Source organism: Erinaceus europaeus, chromosome 11 (assembly GCF_950295315.1).
Source record: "Erinaceus europaeus chromosome 11, mEriEur2.1, whole genome shotgun sequence".
Lineage (NCBI taxonomy): Eukaryota > Metazoa > Chordata > Mammalia > Eulipotyphla > Erinaceidae > Erinaceus > Erinaceus europaeus.
The window spans coordinates 55699900-55708103 of record NC_080172.1 but is presented as its reverse complement, the minus strand read 5'-3'; positions in this window follow the sequence as shown (position 1 = coordinate 55708103).

The window sequence follows — 8204 nt, the reverse complement described above, 5'->3', positions numbered from 1 at the left end:
AAGGAAGGAAGGAAAGATGCAAGGAAGAGAAGGGGGTGGAAGGTAGAGAGGAAGGGAGAGTATAAAATATTCAATTTGAATTTAGTTGCTAAGTAAATGTTATTTATTTGTTATGAGTTGATGAACTTTTTTTTTTTTTTTACCTCCTAAGCTTTAAGTTCTTTATATGTAAAATGAAGATAATGTGGCCTTAGGTACTTTAGGCGTGTGGTAAAGATTAAATGAGAAAGATCTGTTAGTAATTAGTACTTAGAAATAATGAACAGCAGGCCCGGCTGGTGGCATACCAGTTAAGTACACATAATATCATGCTCAAGGACCCAGGTTTGAGCCTTCACTCCCCACCTGCATGGGGGACACTTCACGAGTGGTAAAGTATATCTTAGGTGTCTTCCCATCCCTTCTCAATTTACCTCTGTCCTATCCAATAAAATAGAAAGAAAAAAAAAGGTTAGTAATGTGATGGTTAGCATATATATATACATATATATATATATATATATATATATATATAATTTATTAATAAGAAAGGAGGAGAGAGAAAAAAAACCAGACATCACTCTGGTACATGTGCTACCGGGGATTGAACTCAGAACCTCATGCTTAAGAGTCCACTGCTTTATCCACTACGCCACCTCCCAGACCACATGGTTAACATTTTGTGTTAACTTGACTGGGCTACAAGGTTAAGTTATTTAGCCAAACATTAGTCTGGGTGCTTCTGTGAATGTATTTTTATTTTATTTAGTTCTTTTTCTTTTTTTTCTTTTATTAAGTCATTTAAATTTTATTAACTAGTTTTATTTATCTATTTTAAATTTTTATTTATTTTATTAACTATTTTATTAGTTATACTAGTTTATTTATTTATTTATTTATTTATTTTTTACTTAAGAAAGGATTAATTAACAAAACCATAGGGTAGGAGGGGTACAATTCCACACAATTCCCACCACCCATTCTCCATATCCCACCCCCTCCCCTGATAGCTTTCCCATTCTCTATCCCTCTGGGAGCATGGACTCAGGGTCATTGTGGGTTGCAGAAAGTAGAAGGTGTGGCTTCTGTAATTGCTTCCCCGCTGAACATGGGCATTGACTGGTCGGTCCATACTCCCAGTCTGCCTCTCTCTTTCCCTAGTAGGGTGGGTCTCTGGGGAAGCAGAGCTCCAGGACACATTGGTGGGGTCTTCAGTCTAGGGAAGCTTGGCCGGCATCTTGATGACATCTGGAACCTGGTGACTGAAAAGAGAGTTAACATACGAAGCCAAACAAATTGTTGAGCAATCATGGACCCAAAGCTTGGAATAGTGGAGAGGAAGTGTTAGGGGGGGGTACTCACTGCAAACTCTAGTGTACTTCTGCTTTCAGGTATATATTTTGCAGTAGTTTATGGATATGTGTGAACATATGCTCTCTCTCACAGAAACTGGTGTATATCTAGGTTTTGGGACTTTGTTAGAAAGTGAACCACCTGAGATGGAATTACAGTATACTATGAAAGGAAAGGTCTCACCCGAGTAATGAAGCTGAAGGGTTGTCATTCCACACATGAAGTCTCTGGACACAGTCTAAAGTGAAGCATGTTGAGGTGGCAATCGTGTTGGTTTGTGTTGGTTAGGTTGTGATTGGCAGATGCAATATTATTTGATATAGATTGGGAGAGGCATATGGGAAAGTGGGCTCTATCCAATGGTTCCAGGACTGGGGGAAGTAGAGGCTCTATAGTGGAGATGTGAGGTTCCTGCTCTCTTAGGGTTCAAAAAAGACAATCGATAGTTAATGTTATCATCACATTATTTGGCAATTGGGTTAACTTTGAAAAGTCCTTGTGTCAGGGTTTGCTGTACAGTACCCAGTATCTTGTATATAGCTGTGCTATTGGTTGCTTCTGATCTACTTGGTCTAGGCTTTTGAGAGAGTCCGCATATCAAATACACAGCCTATATATTTAAAAGATTCAGTTTGTGTTTTGAAAAACTTCGAGACATACAATTAAATTTCCCCCTCTCATATTAATTAACTAGTGATTTATATGACTACATTTTACTAGGAGTGTACATAAACACCATTCCCACCACCAAAAGACTGTGACCCATCCCTCCCACCCACTCCCACCCCCCACTGTCCCAGGAAGCTGCATGTCTACCCCTCACCACAGGGTTTTTACTTTGGTGCCCTACTTACAATTTGGTCAGGTCCTGCTTTTAGTTTCCTTTTCAGATCTTCTTACTCAACTTCTGTTGATGAGTGGAATCATCCCATACTCATCTTTGTCTTTCTGACTTAGCTCACTTAACATAATTCCTTCTAGCTCTGTCCAAGATGGGTCAGAGAAGGTGGGTTCATTGTTCTTGATAGATGCATAGTATTTCATTGTGTATATATACCACAGCTTTCTCAGCCACTCATCTGTTGTTGGGCACCTGGGTTGCTTCCAGGTTTTAGCTATTATGAATTGTGCTGCTATGAACATAGGAGTACACACCTCTTTTTGGTTGGGTGTTATGGAGTCCTTGGGGTATAACCCCAGGAGAGGAATTACTGGATCATATGGAAGGTCCATGTCTAGCCTTCTGAGAGTTTTCCATACTGCTCTCCTCAGAGGCTGGACCAATTTACATTCACACCAGCAATGTAAAAGGGTTCCTCTGTCCATCCAAAACCTCTCCAGCATTTGTTGCTGCTGTCCTTTTTGATATATGCCATTCTTACAGGAGTGAGGTGGTATCTTAGTGTTGTCTTAATTTGCATTTCTCTGACAATCAGTGACCTAGAGCAGTTTTTCATATGTTTGTTAGCCTTTTGGATCTCCTCTTTAGTGAATGTTTTGTTAATATCCTCTGCCCATTTTTGGATGGGGTCATTTGCTTTTTTGGTGCTAAGTTTGCTGAGCTCTTTATATATTTTGGTGATTAGTTTCTTGTTTGATGTATGGCATGTGAAGATCTTCTCCCATTCTGTGAGGGGTCTCTTTGTTTGTGTGATAGTCTCTTTGGCTGTGCAGAAGCTTTTCAATTTGATGTAGTCCCATTGGTTTGTTTCTGCTTTGGTCTTCCTTGCAATTGGGTTTGATTCATCAAAGATGTCCTTGAGGTGTAGGTGGGAAGCTGTTTTACCAATGTTTTCCTCTAAGTATTTGATTGTTTCTGGTCTGACATCTAGGTCTTTGATCCATTTGGAGTTGATTTTTGTTTCTGGTGAGATAAAGTGGTTTAATTTCATTCTTCTGCATGTTACAACCCAGTTTTCCCAGCACCATTTATTGAAGAGAGCCTCCTTTTTCCATTTAATCCTTTGGGCCCACTTACCAAAGATTAGATGTCCATAGATGTGGGGATTTATTTCTGGGCTTTCAATTTTGTTCCACTGGTCTGTGTGCCTATTTTTATTCCAGTACCATGCTGTTTTGATGATGATGGCTTTATAATATAGTTTAAGGTCTGGGAGTGTGATGCCTCCATTTCTGTTTCTTTTCCTTAAGATGGTTTTGGCAATTCTAGGTGTTTTCAGGTTCCAGATAAATGATTGTAGTGTTTGTTCTATTCTCTTAAAGAAGCTTGGTGGAACTTTGATGGGTATTTCATTAAATTTGTATATGGCTCTGGGGAGAATATTCATTTTGATGATATTTATTCTTCCAATCCATGAGCATGGGATATCTTTCCATTTCTTGGTATCAGTTTCTATTTCCTTGAGTAGCGACTCATAGTTTTCAGTATACAAGTCTTTCACTTCTTTGGTCAACTTTATTCCTAGGTATTTGATTTGAAACAGTAAATGGGAGTGATTTCTGGATGTCTTCTTCTTCAGATTTAGTGTTTGCATAAAGAAATGCCACTGATTTTTGTTCATTGACTTTGTAGCCTGATACCTTGCTATATTGCCTAATAACTTCCAGTAGTTTTCTGCTGGATTCTTTAGGTTTTTCTATGTATACCATCATATCATCTGCAAATAGTGAGAGCTTGACTTCTTCCCTTCCATTTGTATTCCTTTGATTCCTTTCTCTTGCGCGATTGCTATGGCAAGTACTTCCAATACTATGTTGAAGAGTAACAGTGACAGTGGACAGCCCTGTCTAGTACCCGATCTGAGGGGGAATGCTTTCAGCTTCTGTCCATTGAGTATGATGTTGGCTGTAGGTTTGCTATATATAGACTCCATTATCTTGAAGAGTTTCCCATCTATTCCCATTTTTTGTAGAGTTTTGAGCATGAATGGGTGTTGGATTTTGTCAAAGGCTTTCTCTGCATCTATTGAGATAATCATGTGGTTTTTGGCTTTGCTTTTATTGATGTGGTGAATGACATTGATTGACTTACGTATGTTGAACCAGCCTTGCATTCCTGGGATGAATCCCACTTGGTCGTGATGAACAATCTTTTTGATATGTTGCTGTATCCGGTTGGCCACGATCTTGTTTAATATTTTGGCATCTATGTTCATCAGAGATATTGGTCTGTAGTTTTCCTTTTTTCTTCTGTCCCTATCAGCTTTTGGTATCAGGGTGATGTTGGCTTCATAGAAGGTGGAAGGGAGTATTCCTGTTTCTTCAATCTTATGGAAAAGCTTAAGAAGTATGGGTACTAACTGTTTCCTGAAAGTTTTGTAGAATTCATTTGTGAAGCCATCTGGTCCAGGACTTTTGTTGTTGGGGAGGTTCTTAATAACACTTTCAATTTCTTTGTCTGTGATTGGTGCATTTAGATTTTGTAGTTCTTCTTGGTTCAGTTTTGGAAGGGCATATGCTTCTAGGAATTGTTCCATTTCTTCCAGATTCTCTAGCTTGGTGGCATATAGTTCTTTATAGAAGTTTCGCAGGATTCTCTGTGGTGAATCTGTGGTGTCAGTTGTGATATCTCCTGCATCGTTTACAATTCTATTAATTTGAGTCTTCTCTCTTTTTTGTTTGGTGAGTCTGGCTAGGGGTTTGTCAATTTTGTTTAATCTTTCAAAGAACCAACATTTGGCTTCATTGATCTTTTGTATGGTTCTTTTATTTTCGATGTTGTTTATTTCTGCTCTAAGTTTAGTGATTTCTGTCCTTCTGGTTGCTTTAGGGTTTCTTTGTTCCTCTTCCTCTAAGTCCTTGAGGTGTGCAGTAAGGTCGTTCATTTGAGCTTCTTCTTGGTGTTTAATATGTGATTGTATGGCTATAAGTTTCCCTCTCAGTACTGCTTTAGCTGTGTCCCAAATATTTTGATAGGTTGTGTCTTCATTTTCATTTGTTTCCAGGAACATTTGAATTTCCTGCTTGAGTGAATCTCTGACCCAGTGCTTCTTGAGGAGTATGTTGTTTAGTTTCCAAATTCTGTGACTCTTAATAATTTTCTGTTTGTTGTTAAACGTTAGTTTTACTCCACTGTGGTCTGAGAAGATACTTGGGATGATTTCAGTGTTCTTGAATTTATTGATGCTGTCTTTGTGGCCTAACATGTGGTCTATTCTTGAGTATGTGTTATGTGGATTTGAAAAGAAGTTGTATTCCAGTTTTTTGGGATGAAGGACTCTGAAAATGTCCAAGAGGTCTGGTCTGTCAATCTCTTCATTCAATTCTCTTGTATCTTTGTTGGTTCTCTGCTTTGTTCATCTGTCTAAGTGTGAGAGTGGGGTATTGAAGTCTCCCACTATTATTGTATTACTATTGATGTATTTTTGAAATTCTTTCAGTAAGTGCTTGATGTATTTAGATGGTCCCTCTTTGGGTGCATAGATGTTAATAATTGTTAAGTCTTCTTGGCCGATTGATCCTCTAATCATTATGTAATGTCTTTGCCTATCTTTTATTACTTTATTTAATTTAAAATCTATCGTGTCTGAGATGAGAATGGCTGTTCCTGCCCTTTTTTGTGGTCCATTAGCCTGTATGATAGTTTTCCATCCTTTCACTTTAAGTCTGTGTTTATCTTGTTGTGACAGATGAGATTCTTGCAGGCAGCATATGGTTGGATTATGTTTTCTGATCCATCCCCCAACTCTGTGCCTTTTGATGGGTGAGTTTAAGCCATTGACATTTATTGATATTATGGACTTAATGTATTGTAGTGCCATTGTTCAAAAAAAAAATTTTTTTTGTTTGCTCTGATATATTGCCAGTATTATAGTTATGTTCTTGTTTATAAGAGGTCTTTTAGAACCTCTTTCAAGGCCAGTTTTGTGATGGTTGCCTCCTTTGTTTGTCTAAGAAGGTTTTGATCCCTCCATCTAGTTTGAATGAAAGTCTAGCAGGATATATTATCCTTGGTTGAAACCCTTTTTCATTCAGGGCTCAATAGATATCTTGCCATTTTCTTCTGGTTTTTAGAGTTTGAGTGGAGAAGTCTGCAGATAATCTTATGGATTTTCCCTTGTATGTGACTTTTTGTTTCTCTCTTGCAGCCTTTAGGATCCTTTCTTTATCCTTACTTCTTCTCATTGTTACTATGATGTGTCTTGGTGTCTTCAGGTCTGGGTTGATTCTGTTTGGTACTCTCTGGGCCTCTTGAACCTTGATATCCTTTCTGTTATTCAGGTCTGGGAAGTTTTCTTCTATTATTTCCTCTAGAATGTTTGCTTCCCCTTCTTCTCTTTCTTCCTCTGGCAGGCCAATTATGTGAATGTTACTTCTCTTGAGTTCATCCCATATGTCTCTGTTGTTGTTTTCAGTGTCTCTCAATCTCTTTTTAAGCTCTTTCACCTCTTTCTTCGTTTTCTCTAACTCATCCTTTGTCTGACTAATTCTGTTTTCTGCTTCTGTTAGTCTGTTTTCCCTTGCCTCAGCTTCTTTCTTCATTACAGCTATTTCAGCTTTCAGTTCTCTAATTGCCTCAAGATCAGTATTTTCCTTGGGGGTCTCAACTGTTGTTTCTCTAATACTGCCATTCCTTTCCTCCAATGTTGTTTTCATTTCTGTGATTAATACATTTATTATTGCTTGCATACTTTTCTTATCTATGGTTACTTCTGGCTGATTTGTAGTTTCTTCTGGGCTCTTGTCTTCATTCATTGGAGTAGCAGTTTTATTTGTTTTTGATCTACCCATTTTTTTGATTTATGTGTTTCTTTTTTTATGCTCTGTTGTTCCTCAGTTGTTGTGTCTTGAGCACAAGCAACACTGTACTAAATACCTTTATGACAATTGTACTCACCAACCTCAGGAATTACAGTAGCAACTGAAGCAAGTATTGAAGCAGTTTAATCACTACCAGTTAGCCAAACAATTTCCCCAGTCCGTGAAAAAATAGTAACCCAATCCCAGTGAAGAAGAAAGAGAAAAGGAAGAAGGGATAGCAAGAATAGACAGTTATGCGAATCTACTATCCACTGTATATTCTAGGGGTAACAAGAGGGGAAAGGGAAGTAGAGCAGAGATACACACATAGAGAGTCCACTCTGAGTCAGATTTCTTCCCCAAAACAATTCCCAAATTCAGAAAGGCAAAGAAGAAGGAAGAAGTGTATGACAAGATCAAAAAAGAAAAAGAAAAAAGAGACAAGAGAGAGAAAAGAGAAAAGATAAGAAAAAGAGCTGTAATTAAAGAGCAGTGAAAGGAAAGTTTTTTTATCACTTTATTTTTAATTTAATTTAATTTAATTTTTTAATTAGCTAGGAGGAGGAGGGAGGGGAGAGTCTGTAGAGGAGGTAGGAGTAACGAGACAAGTTCCTCCCACAACAGATAAGATGCTCACTACCCTAGCAATGAAAGATACCCTTAATTCTGATCAACCTAAGGGGGGGGAAGATATATGCCTTTATATAATATTAATAATAAAATAGAGCATGGTAAAAAAAAAAAACCCTATCCCAGATTACCTCAAACCTCGTGATCAGAGGCAGCTGATTGTTAAGAAAGAGAAAAAATAAACAAAAAAAACCCTCAGGACTAGACAAGGATAGCTGAAATAGACAGTTATGCAAATCTACTATCCACTTTATATTCTAGTGGTAGCTGAAGGAGGAAGGGAAGTTGAGCAGAGATACTCGCAGTGAGAGTCCAACTCTGAGTCATAATTCTTCCCCCAAATAATTCCCAAATGTGTATCAATGAATTCAAAAAAGCACACTGTTTGGTGGTGTGGGGGGTGGGGCCTGTGGCTTTGGAAGCTGTAGGATTAAGGAAGAAAGGATGACAAGAATGAGCAAAAGAAAAAAGAGAGAGAAAAAAGAAAAGGATAAGAGAAAGAACAGTCATAAAAGAGTGGTGAAAGGAAAGAGTTTTTTTAA